The 13,236-nt window shown below is 44.7% G+C and overlaps 1 protein-coding gene across 7 annotated transcripts in view; it reads left to right on the forward strand.

Moving 5' to 3' along the window:
* ADCK1 (aarF domain containing kinase 1) overlaps positions 1 to 13,236 on the forward strand; it is a 122,299-nt gene that overhangs the window by 40,785 nt on the left and 68,278 nt on the right. The window lies entirely within an intron of this gene.

The raw sequence follows: 13,236 nt of genomic DNA on the forward strand, positions 1-13,236 counted from the left end.
GTGGATCTTATCTCTCCATTGACTACACAACCATGGCACACTGATGACAGTGTGTTGGGTTGAGCATCTCCATTGACTGTGTCTTGTGCCTGATGAAGAAGGTAAAGCCCAACAAACAACAGACTCTGGGCTGGTCTCTCCTGGCTCTGCTCTCCATGGTGCATGTCTGGAGTGGATCTTAGTTCTCAACTCTTCTTTGGTAAGGTCGCTCACTGGGTTATTTTTTGAGATGGGTGCTCTTGCTTACATTAGATAAAATCTACCAAACTGCTTTACATCATCCACAGGAGCCCAATGATTTTGAACTATAGGAAGCAGAGCTAGATATGAGTCAGTGTTTAGAGGCTCCTTGTCCTGTTCTTATTCCTGGGGCTCACTCCATTGCTCCATCTGTTTTTGAGCTGCACCAGCCCTAAGGAGGGAGGTAGGGAAATTGGATTCTGGCTCTAGAATAGTGGGTTAATGGATTGCTTGGAAATGGATGTGAATTAATCAAAATTAGCCCCCTATCTTTGTTTCCTTAGCCCACTTTTCTCCTTTTAACAACCTCTAGTAGTACATCCTGGGGTGCCGGAGGAGAACTTACGTTCAAGGTGGAAGACAAATGATCTGTTTCCCACTGCACCCGGAACTGGCAGCCGTTCCCTTTGCAATGCTTGTCACCCTGCAGTGGCAGCAGCAATGCTAGGTCTGTAAGTGTAGTTGATTTATGTTAACTGTTGAAACGATAATGTTTAATCTGTAAAGTGCTAATCTATTTTTTATGTTGATTATGAATAGGCCAGCTGTGCCTACTTTCCTATTCATAGAGTTTAGTGAACAAGCCCATTTCACAAGCAGGGGTTGGAGGGTGATTTACATGAGAGCAGACACTGCTTTAAGGAGAGTAAATCAGCTGAGTTACACCACTGAACCAGGGACTTGGCAGCCCAACAAGCAGATCTGGGGGCAAGGGAAAAAACATGGGAGGAAAAGGAGGAAGAGACAGATAATAAATAAGTTGTAGAAGGAGCAGATGGATCAGTGCAGAGACATGAAAAGTAGGGGAAATATGGACAGGAGAAGAAAGGAGAGGTTGATAATCAGATGTGATATTGACAAGAAGGAAGCAGGAAATGATGTGGTTGTCTTAGCAATAGGACTTTCCTCTCTGGTTCAGTGCAGAGAGCTCTGAGCTCCAGAGTTTGTATGAGGGGATGCATGGAACCTCTTGCCTAGCATGGTGTCAGTGATGCAGGTGACAGAATTGGTTGTGGATTTAATTTGTCATGCAGTTGTCTCTCTCAAATGACTTTTCTATATCTCTTCACATTTTTTTCTGAGAGTAGGCTGCAAATGATACAAACTCCAGGGTCCCATCCAGATTTCTTTGTAAGTTATTATAACTCAACTTCTCTTCAATCCCTGCAGCTTGTCTTCTATGCTGTGGACTGCTGTACAGCTGTGCCTCTTGCTTTAACTGGCTGTCCAGACGTGCCTGTGTTTCAGTATCTCATCAAGACAGTCAACACCAGTAACTGGCTTATGGGCTTTACATCTATCTTCAGCAGGGCTTTACTGCCTTTTTATCATCTTTCTCTTCCAATATAGTGGCCTCATTATATTAATTTCTTGAAACAAATTCAATTCAGGCAGAGCTGCCCACATCTGCCAGGCTGCATCTATTTCCATGTCCACCTCGGGTCCTCATTCTTACTTTCCTGTCCTGTTACTCTGGGGCAATGCTGTGCTTCAATAAAACTTTATCATGCTTGCATCAATGTAATAATGGCCAGAGTATGAGGAAAGCATGTAACTGGGCAGGATCTGGCTGGAACTGGGGTTTGACCTCTGCATGTTTTCATTGTGCTGTGCCTCTGTCCACCCAGGTGTCAGGCTGCTGGATTGTGCAGTGCTGCTTCTGTCATTCCCACCCTTTGTTCCAGGCCTAGAACGCTTTTCTCCTCATCCTTTTCTGAGGAGACACATTCCACATAGTACTTGTGGGAGTATACCTCTCTTTGCCCATTTTAGGAGCTGGAGTGGAAGGGTCTGTCAGTGTAGCATATACTCAGATATATGCAGTGCTGTCCTGCTAGATGTGTATACTGCAATTTGCTCACCCCTGCACACCTTGCCTCTACACACACACATGAACACTTGCCTGACCCCATTCTTCACTTGCCTCTCTGTGGATGCAGGATTTTGCCTGCCATTCTGCAGACAAGCTGTGCACACAAATACACTGCCCCATGCCTCCTCCTTAACTCTCTGCACAAGCCCTGGCATAGCTTTGCTTGCCAATCAGATGCTTGTAGCCCACCTCTTCCAAACATAGACCCCCAGACATCCCCTTACCATTCTCTGTATAGTCACGTAAACATGCCCATAGATGTTTCTTCTCTATCCCCCGTCTTTTCCTTCCCCTACTTCTCTTATACACTACTCAAAACCCCCAGGCTCTCAAAACTGAATCAGAGGCATTTGAGATGAGTTACAGGTGATGTGTGTTCCCCAAAGTCCCTATATATTCTCAGGCTCTGGCAGCTGGTTATTTCTCACAGGACTGCTGCTGTTGTTCAGGCTTACTGCTGACAGGGCCCTTGGGGCATTTCTGCAGCTTTCGGCAGAACATCCCTCTACCTGGTTGTGGCTAACGTGGAACCTGTTTGCTGTGGGTCCGTTGACCCTCTCTTAGTTGGGTTTCAGCCAGAGCATGGCAGTGATGCGTTTATGCCTTGAGTCAAAATGATCTTTTGCTTCTGGGTGCTTAAATTTTACTTTCTTGTTTAATGTGCCAGCTGACCTTGTCTCTGTGGCATTTTGAGAGAGTTTTTGTCTTGAGATAAGAAAGAAATTTTTCACATTGAGGTCTGTCAGTCAGGGGAACAACCTCCCCAGGGATGTGGTAGAGTCCTCATCACTGGAGGTATTCAAGATGCGATAATCTCATCTAGGCTCCCTTTCCCATGAAAAGTCGGACAAGATGATCTTTTGAGGTCCCTTCCAGCCTGGACTGTTCTATGATTTGGTGATGCTTTCGAAGTGTTCTGTCTTTACAGCAGGCTGCTGGCACCTGTAAGGGTGATAAGTCATTTGGGAATAAGTCCAAAGGAATTTGATCAAGGGGTTCTGTTGGGGACCCTGACGTGTTTTGCTGCATAAGTGGTTCAAGAGAAATGGGAACTTTTTTGGGGACAAGACAGAACAGGTGGATTGTTGTCACCGGCCACTTATGAACATTAGTACTCCATGGGCAGTACTAGATCGAGACCTGGCCTGGAAACGAGACCTGGAGAGGTCAGTGTTGATGACAATGCCAAGGCTGCAGGCGTGCTTGACAGAAAGTTGTTGACAGTGTCTGTTGTAATGAGAAAGGAGACAGGAGGGATGGTTTGAGTGAAAAGATTAGAAGTCATGCTTTAGCTTTGTTGAAGATGAACAGAGAGATGTCTATGTAAAAGAAGATGTCTGAGAGACAGGCTAAAATTGTGGTTTGGCTGGAAGCAGGCTGATCTAGAGTACAGAGGTAGAAATACAAGTCACCAGAGAGGAGGTGGGAATTTTGTGTGAGCTATTATCCAGATACTGGGGGGGGGGGGGTGGTTAGGGGCTGCGAGCAGAGCTGTGTGGACTATCTCTAGAAAGCTGGGAAAGGGATAAGGAGGCTGCTCCGACATGCTAACATAGCCAAAAGAAGAGCAGAAGGCTAAGGAAACTACTCCCTTCCTTAGGAACTTAGGAACAGGGACCTTCCTGCTGTTAGCAATTTTCAGCTCTGTTTCTTGGGAGCTGGAGAGCTGCAGAGAACACAGTAAGCCTTGAAGATCTCCATAAAAAGGGGCTACTACTGCTCTTCCTGAACCATTGACTAAGACTCTCTTTGGGCAGATGGGATGCACAAGGAAGTTTATTAGCAGCAGAGTTGTCTTCTGTCTTGCTCTTACTACACACTGGTATAACGAGTGAGAGCCTCCTTTATTAGCAGGGGGAGAAAGAGAAAGAAACAGAGTACTTTCGTTTAAAACACAACAAGTGACTGGGAGTGGAGAAGTTGTGTGCTCTTAAAGGACTGTGATTCCAATCTGTCTGAGTGATTGACAAGTGTGGCTCCATCATCACAGACAGGAGAAATGGAGGTGAAGTAATATTTCTTCAAAAAGACCGAGAGAAAAGAGTAGATTTAATGAGCGTTGTTCAAGTGGGAGACAGCTCAAGATGAAAGAGCAAATTAAGATTAAGGGAAGCATTTGTATGTGCAAGGAGAGGGTGGAGAACATGGGGCAGGTTGGATCATCTGCCGCATAACCTGCACTATTAGAGGAATTAAGTAGCTCACAAGTCACTACTTTCTTTTTCATCATGATGGAACGGAACAAAGTGGACAGAAATGTATGTGTGTAGGTATATGTATATGTATATATGTATACGTATATACATGCCTCTGCTTTACTCTGCTTTGGCCCGTACTTTATGCATGGGCTATAAGATGTTTATATTATGAAAAGCAGGGTGCGTAGTGGCACTATTTAGTGTGCACTTTGGCAGATTATCATTTTCCACCTTCTCTCTCCACACAAGCGTAGTTTCTAGTGGACTCTGGCTTGACTCTGGATTAGGAAACACTGGCTGCTGTTGGAGGCCTGTCACAGATAGACTGGATTGTGGAACTGGTTTAGGGTGGCAGGAAGGTGATTATCTGCACAAGACGGTTATTCTGAGGTGGAAAAAAGTGGGATGCTGAAGAAGCCTGGCCATTGTTCCTATTAACTGCATCTGGAAATAGGAAATGAGCATTTTCCCAGTGGCCACATCAGGGATAGAGGAACTGGTACTTCGTTGTCATTCGTGAGTATCCTGAGGAAATAATTTATTTCAGTGGTGCAGGGGTCTTCCAGCTTCTCTACAGGCAAGTGAACTGAACTTGCAGCATAAAATTATGCTTCCAACAAACAATCTTTCCCTTGCTAATGGACATTTTGGAAAGAAAGTGCTTCTTGGAAGTTAATTCTGAGCATGGGATTACAGGCGTGGGGGAAAGCTGTCTGCATTGTCTGAAATGGAATACTTTGACAAAGAGTAATGTTCACACTGGTGGATGGGTTAAAGACTTGTTCTGAGACGTCCCAGCTTTGCTGTTCCCTCTCTCTGGTTTGCCGTACGTACTTGTGCTATCGCAGGTGTTGTGCTAGCCCTGCAGGTAATGTCTGGACTCTGCTTTTCTACTCTCCAGCTTGATATCTGCCTTGTGTCAGAATTCTAATGTGCAGTTTCTTTGCTTTCAGAGTGCTTTGTGAAACCAGCACTGGGACAAAGAATAGCTGAATGAAGCTAAGCATGGAAAAGGTGGTAGTGATACTAGTGGAAAGCTTGTAGAGCTCCAACTGTTGAAAGCATCGGCTTTCAGGGTGCTGAGCTAGTCTGTTAATCTTAGCATCCTGTGTCTCTGGAAGGTAGTAGGACACTCAGTAACTTAATTGATGAAAACAATTTTCATCTTGTGCCAGTCAGGAGGATGTTCCTGAGCCAGTTAGGTTCCAGTCTGCCTGAGAATCCTTGCTTTTATTGGACTGAATATTGTTTGTTTGTGGAAGCTGTAGGTAAGCATCTCACTTTTCAGAGGGATGGGAGATGAGGTCCCCCTCACAGGTAGGGTCTCAGGAGACGTGCATCAGCTCTGTCTGCTCCTTGCTGTTACTGCCTGTTGTAGCTGTCACCACTGAGATTGGTTTCGATCTAGGATGAGTGATATTCTCAAGATGGTTCTGCCTTGTTTTAAGGATCTGACTTTACTCGGGAAAATAAATGAAGCTACCATGTATGTGTCTGAGCACAGACTATTAAGCAGAAGTCGTCAAGGGTGGAATAAAAGAAGCTTCTCCTTAAAGTATGGCTCTGTAACAATTAAAGGTATTATAGCGGGTAGACTCATACTGTGCTGTACAGATCAGTAAATGGATGAGAAGAGAGTAAGGGTGGCTTCTTGTAGGCTTTCCCACTGCTTTTCTAGCCAGAAAAGACTGCAGAAAGAGGATAGTAGGTGAGAAGAACAGAGAATAGCCAGGATCCTAGGTATCAGGCGGTGCATGAGCAAGCCAACTTTGGTCTCTGGATGATGGAATCAAGGACTCTTCCTTTAGCAGAGTTCATTTTCTGTAACTTTCATGGCTTTGTAGCTGGGAAATGCTGTTTGTGAGATCCCAGAGAAGAGTCTCGGTGGTATAGCTGGTAGTGGGCTGCAGAGTGCCAAGGTGGTACCAGGTACGAATAACAGTAAAAAATGAACTTCATACCCTAGGTGGCTCACAGCCCTTTCCCAGAAGAAAGGCTGATGGACAGCCCTGGTTTTGTGCTATTGTGGTGCAACGTTAGCAGTGATTAACAAAGTTAGCAGTGATTGGCATGCCAGGAGCAAATGTATACCATTGGCAGATGTAGTTACATGTCTGCATATGTATTATACAGAGAGATTTAAAAAAAGATATTAAAGTTACAAATTTGGTCCTGAGAAATTAAATAAAGGCAGATTAATAGCTGACTGAATAGCCCTAATTCTACTCATCCATGCAAGAGCTCTGTGACATGGTGTGGCACAGCATTACATGGGATACCAGGGTAAGCCAGTGCTAGAGCTCAGCTCTTCCGAATTCTAGGCAGGCACCTTACTGCACATCTTCCCTTGAAACAGGCCACATTGCTTTGCCATCCGGGGCACTGAAAAATGCAGGGATTTTGTGTAATAAGCCATATGTAATTGTTTCAGTGCATCAGAATACACACAAAGCTATTGCTTGTATTCATTTGGATGCATTATATACCTCTATATGTATGCACACTTACATGTATAAGTGACATGAACACCGGGGATTCCATTCAAAAGAAAGCCACTATTCTGTGTATGTCTGCAATATTATTGAAAATATTGAGTTAATAAATACATGTTCTTGACAGATGCATTTAGGAACCATCCATTAGGCTTGGCATTCATTATGTGGGGAGAAGTCCAATCAGATTTCACTGACTCAACAAAGCCGCCTATAAATTGTGGGCTGTTTGTTCTGACGTTTGATGAATTATTCTTCATAATCCACTGTCTGCTGTGATAAATCTAATCTTTCAGTTTTTGCTGTCTTAATAATTCTCAGAGCAACACTGTGACATTTTGTTTTTGTAGAGGGGATGGAAAGAGTGGGACAATGGGAAAAAAACCCTCATTTGCTTCTGGAAAGTAAATTGCTCTACTCCAGGTTAACGTTTTCTCATGCCTAGAACTCTGGTCTTGCAGGCTCTCGGGGTTGAGTGAGTCCTTGGTGTCGTGGACAATTATGTGCATGTTCTTGAAGAGATGGCCAGCCTAGGGTGAGGTTCACATCCCTTGGACCTAGTTCAGGTTAATAAAGTGAATTCCAAAAGTTCTGGGAATCAAAGTATTAGAAACAGTATCAGACATAGAATTGAGTAACTCTTCAGCTATTCTGCCATATGAAATAGACGGAACATTGTACTAGACAGTGTTAAGATGGCCGCTGCAGTCCACAAAACTTCCCTGGGAAACCTGCTCTCTTCCCAGAGGGGGATTGTGTTGGTCTGTTTTCCAGCAAGCTCGTTAATCCTATTACCACACTGCCCCACTCTGTCTTGGCTGGAAGGCTGCAGGCAGCATGATCCCTATGTAAATCTCAGCTGCAGACTGAGCTCACCTTAGCATCCATGGAGTCAGGATTGAGAGGGGACTGTTCAGTGCTATCTCTATCAGGAATAGATAAAACAGGTGGACCAAGTCACCTTGTCAAGGGAATTCCAGCTTGGAGAATCACAGCACAAGCAGATGTACAAAATTTACCTACTTTAAGTCACTTACTTGCTGACAGCTTCCACCATGGTCCTGTCTCCCAACTGCATGATTCTCTTTGTCTTGAATGGATTCATAGCAACTTCTCTGTGTGCATCTTCTTGTGCTACTGCATGGCATCAAAATACTAAGAGACTGCAAGCTGCTCCTGGCCATCACAACACAATAATGTTGTTTCTAGAGCTCTGTTGTATCATGGCCTGTGATGAGCATCCTGGAGGCAAGAAGTTAATCCTGTGTTGCCTAGTCAGCCCCTTCTGAAATAGCAGGACATCTCATAGATTGTTATCTCCAAATACAAAATGCAAGACTCCGGAGCAATTACAGTATGCTGTGATCAGAAGAGGAGATCTGCTGTGAAATTGTGGTTGAGGATTTTAATGTTTCAGTTTGCATTGCTTTGTGGTGATAAGAGAATAGCATCATCCCTGTTGGACCCCTTTTTGTGTATTATTTTGAGTGGCTGTGATTGGTGAAGATGTGGAGCACAGTGAAGTGTCTGGAGACGGCCTCTGTCCAAGACAGTCTCAGCTCCTGCTGCATGTTTCTGCCAGACTGTCAGAATGCCCTGATATGGACATATTTACACTCAGCTCTATTACTTTTGGTAACAGAAGCAACTTTATTGTCTGAAAGTTACATGACAGACATTTAATGAAGATGCACCAGAGCTCAGGGTTTACTGTGTAGACTGGGGCACTTCCAGCTATGATCCCCACATGCCCTTTGCACTCTCAGAAACTTACGGGGTCTATCAGGAACTTTCTGGGCTGTTAAACAGCAACTGAGTCACAAGCTGGCAGCAGGTGAAACAATTGCTCCATTGTCCATACTGCTGTGGTTGAGACTGATGAGTCTGGTGGGAAGAGCTTCTGAAGAACATAGGGTTGGCTGTAGAGATGAGACCAAAAGCTGAAGCCCACCACTATACCTCCAACTGTAGCCGGTGCTGGCTAAGAGACAAAGGCTATGAAAAGATGGCAGGCTTGCAGCTAAACTTTGCCTGGTATGATCTTCCTGCTCCCAGTAATCTGAAGATTAGAGGTTTCCTGGGCCAGAGATTGTATCTCAGAGTTTAATAAGTTGTGATGGATTTTCTTCATTGACTTATCTACCCTCCTGGGCTTATGGTATTTATAACATTCTGTGGCGATGAGTTATAGCTTAGTTGGTGTGGGGAAAAAAATACTCATTTTTGCTTGTTTTAATGCTACTGTCAGGTAATCTTGTGTGCTAATCATCATTTTGCTGCTTCTGAGTTCTTCTATGGAGTGAAAAGTGTTCCCAATACTATCTCAGTGACAGAAGTAAAAGTCTGTGACTTTCCATCTTGAGCTCCTTCCAGGCTCAAGAGTCCTTTGAAGTCCTGGGGAGTATTCGAAGGCAGTTTTGAAGTGCTTTAGTGAAGGACTCTATTCCCCTGGGAAATGTATCCTCACTGACACCACCTATTCTGGACTGGTTCAGCTCTGGCAGAGTTGAGGAAAGGTTCTTTGTAAGTGGTTGTAGAAAAACAGGATTTTCAAAACTGTCCTGGACTCTGCTGGAAACCTCTTGGATAGTACTTGTAATGTGAAACATTCTTTTTTAGACCATATAGTGGCCTTATTCTGGGTGTACCACATACATGGGTCTGAAGCACCATGCTGGAAGGGGTTCAGCCTGCCAGCTAAACAGGGTTGAGACACCTTCTGTTAGTGGTCCTGCATCCCACTGCATCCTAAATTTGTCCTGAACAGACGACTGAAGCATGGCCACTCTTCGTCTGCCGTGGTCACTATGGCAGAGCAGAGCCACCATATCCCACTTGGGATGATGTTACGTAGTGCTAGGTCAGGAAGGGGCTTCATGACTGTTTCAGAGTACCTTGTTAGCAGCCTTTCTGGAGAGGAGAGGGAACATACCTCTCTGTTGAACAGGCACGTTGAAACCAGATGGTAATATGTGATCATTTGCTGCAGCACATGAATATAAAAAGGCTGAGATTAAAAGGCAGTATATTTCAAAAGAAATTAGCTAGCAAGACATGCACACTTAACGTTTATGGTTTGGAAATTAAGACATCAGGCTGGAATTTGGGATATCTGGGTTAAATCCCGGCTCTGTCAAAGACTTCTCAGATAATGCTGGGCAGGTCGTGTAAGGTAATACTTTCAGAAAGCACTTGGGATTTGGGAACTTAAATCCAATTGACCTCCAGACACTTCCTAAGTGTTTAAGGATAGAATTTACAAAAAATGCTGAGGCATTCTGATCCTCAGCATTGTGGCATCAGCTGGTGCGCTCCACAGACCTCCAGCAGAGGAGTGTGTGCTTCGGGAAGGCACTTCAGTGTGTGAGGAGGCCTGTAGGTGGCAACTGGGATGTCCTGGAAAGCAGGAGTTTGTGCAGGGCCTGTGGTGGCTGCGCACCTTGTACAATGGCACTCTGGGTTTAATGATGGTCTCTAGGTGCATCCTCAGCAGAAATACATCCTAGTAAGTGTCTAAGTAGAACCAGAAAGACTTTTTATATCATCTCCCTGAGGTGTGAATACTAATGCCAACAAGCACGAAAAGAATTTGCATCTTTAGAATCAAACGAGTGTCATTCTTTAGAATTAAACAGTCAGGCCTGTGTATCCAGCCAGTGAAATACAGTGACACATTGATTTGCTGGTTGAGCGCGTGCCTGACAGGGAGCTGGCGGGGCAGAAGGCTGTGAGGGAAACCACTGCGTCCAGGGGCACTGCTCACCTCTACAGCTGTAAACCTGCAGCTGGCTGTCCTACTCCTTTTAAAGTGCAGCCCTAAAGTTCCTTTTCTTTCTTTTAAATCTTTATTAAACATGTCTGGAAACTGTGCTTCTTTCGTCTCCTGCCAGGATTACAGATGGTAACAGCCAGTTTGATAAGGCCCTCTGAGACCAGCTGTGGCCTGAAAGACGCTTGAGGGTTCCTTTAAATACCATATTGGATGGGCTCCGAGATTGTTGCAGACCTTCGATTGCTAATTATCCATTCTGGAAATGATGGTTAGAATTTTTGTTAAGGGTTCTTATTAGCTGGGTGCTTGTGAACAGTAAGAACCTGCAGCCTGCTCCAAGAACTCCCTGCCTGCATGAAATGGGTGCAGCTGCCTGCCCGTGGGAAGGACGCGTCTCTCCAGCAGGCAGTGTGGCAGCCTGGCTCACCTCTTCTCTGCTTCCATCTCCCTCACTTTTGCCTGTCTGGGACACAGAGCCTGCATCGAGTTGCTAGCTGCCTCCAGCCAGCTGCAAAAGGACAATTTCATAATGAATGAGGGTGATTTGCTAAGTGGGGGGTCCTGGAGCCCAGCCATAATTGTGCTGCTGCTTTATCTCAGCCTCACACCTGCTCATGTAATGTCCCGGCTGTGATCTCCTCCCTCCCTGTCTGCACGCTCTACCCTTCTGCTCCTGAAGGAGCCATCAATTCTCTGCCCTTCTTGCCTTCGCTACCCTTGCTGCTCTCTCCCGCAGCCTGTGGGTGTGCACAAATTCTCCCTTGAATTGCAGCAGGGCCAGTGGGTTGGCTCGAATGGACATGACTGCTAACCCGGCTTTCATGTTCCAAATAACAAGTTTTTAAATTAAATACTTCTGCCTAAAAGAACTCCCAGAGACAGCTTTCTTCAAACGATGTTTCCTTAGAAAGCTTAGTCACACAAGAATATTGTATATATTATTCCTGCCAGAGGGAATATGTGCAGCTTTTCTCCCCCTCTGCGTGCATTCAATACTTGTGAAAATGGTTGGATTCACAGTCTAGGCAATTAAAAGGTTTTGAAATCCAGAGCAGATGGAATTTTATGCAATTGATATATGGTCTTACTAGAAATGTATCTTACGGGATTCAGGCCAGTGAACTCTCAATTCTGTGCTTTAACCTTTGGAGGATGTTACTGCCATTATGACAGTTAGACTAGTGATATTGGCTGCTACTTTGTAAAGTGTGCATCCCTTTAACATGAGGATGTAGGGTAGTGAGAGAGGTGAAGAAAGCCCCAGCTTGACCTCATGTGGCAAGTTCTCTATTTGCATATTTTCCTTCCTTACAGGTACTCATAACCCAGCATGCTTCTGGCCACCTTAAATCTCTTCCCCTTAATAGGTTCTTTCTTCAGCTGATAAACAAACTTCAGTAAAGGTAAAAGTCCCTGTGTCTTGAACACATCCCCTGAGCCATCTGTTATCCTGTAGGTGCTTCTTTCTAAAGAAAGAATCTGAAATTCTTTCTAATCTGAAATAAGAATCTCGAAATCCAGAAGTGAGAGAGAAAAGAAAAGAAGGGGGGTGGGGTGGCGGGGAAGAGAGAAAAAACTTTTTCCTCGGGAGATGGGAATGTCAATAGGTTTGAATTATGGACCTGCTGTAATTAAAAAACACATAACTAGTTGTTTTTAAATGCAGTTGTTTTGCTTAATTGATTTTGCCGCCAGGACCAAAGGGAAATAAATAAATAAATCAAATGCACCTTCCTAGTGAATTACTGGTGGCAGCTGAGTCTCTGTTGGAATCTAATTGCTGCAAATGTCTGTTGCTAGCTTTAGTCTTCTGTGGAAGGGGCTGAGAGAGAAGGAAAGGGGTAGGGTGGTGTGGGAGGGGGCTCATTCCCTGGCAGCTGCAGGAGGGAACAGGCTGCTCCTTGCATAGTATTTTTCTTCCTTGTCAGCAAAAAGAATATTCATTTAACGCTTTGCATGAAGACTTTGCTTAGAAGTTCTTTATTCATATTTAATTACTAGCTTGCTGCAGCTCCCATCTTTAATTACCTTTTTAAAAGCAGGTTATAAAAATGCACTGACATTCTTTCTTTTCTCTTACTGCATAAATTACAGGCTTCTCAACTGTTCACCCGAAATCAGTCCAGCTTGTGCAAAGGGTGGGATAGGCTCCCTTTGCTAACTTCTGGGTGCTTCAAAGCTTGTCTACACCTAGTTGTGCAGAGCAGGACAGAAACCCTCAACCAGCGTTACATGAACTAACTGCATGCCTGGAGCCCCAGAAGCACGCTGGCACCCCCTCTGAGCTCATTAACTCTGTGGAGGGGCCGGGCAGCTCAGCCAGGCTATCACACTGTCGTGGTAATAGCGTCTGAGCTGCCCAGTGCTGCCAGGGTGCTGTGTTATGAAGGGCAGATGGGCCTTTGCCTGTCTCCCATTGCCTCACCCATACCCGTCTAGGTTTTTGCTTCCTGGACATCCCTCTAGTGAATCTACTTCTTCATCTACAGCTTTTCTTATAGCCTAGTCTTGAGTTTAAAATCTAGAGCTGCTAGTACTTTCCTTTCCTGACCTTAAAGTGCTTTGCTGTCCCCATCTGGTGCTTTCTCTGAGCTGAGGGCACTGGTTATTCTTACTGGAGGCCTGAGAAAGTCCTTCACGTAAAACATGTTTTCAGGCCAA

This window comes from Cuculus canorus, chromosome 5, assembly GCF_017976375.1.
Source record: "Cuculus canorus isolate bCucCan1 chromosome 5, bCucCan1.pri, whole genome shotgun sequence".
In the NCBI taxonomy this organism is placed as follows: Eukaryota; Metazoa; Chordata; class Aves; order Cuculiformes; family Cuculidae; genus Cuculus; species Cuculus canorus.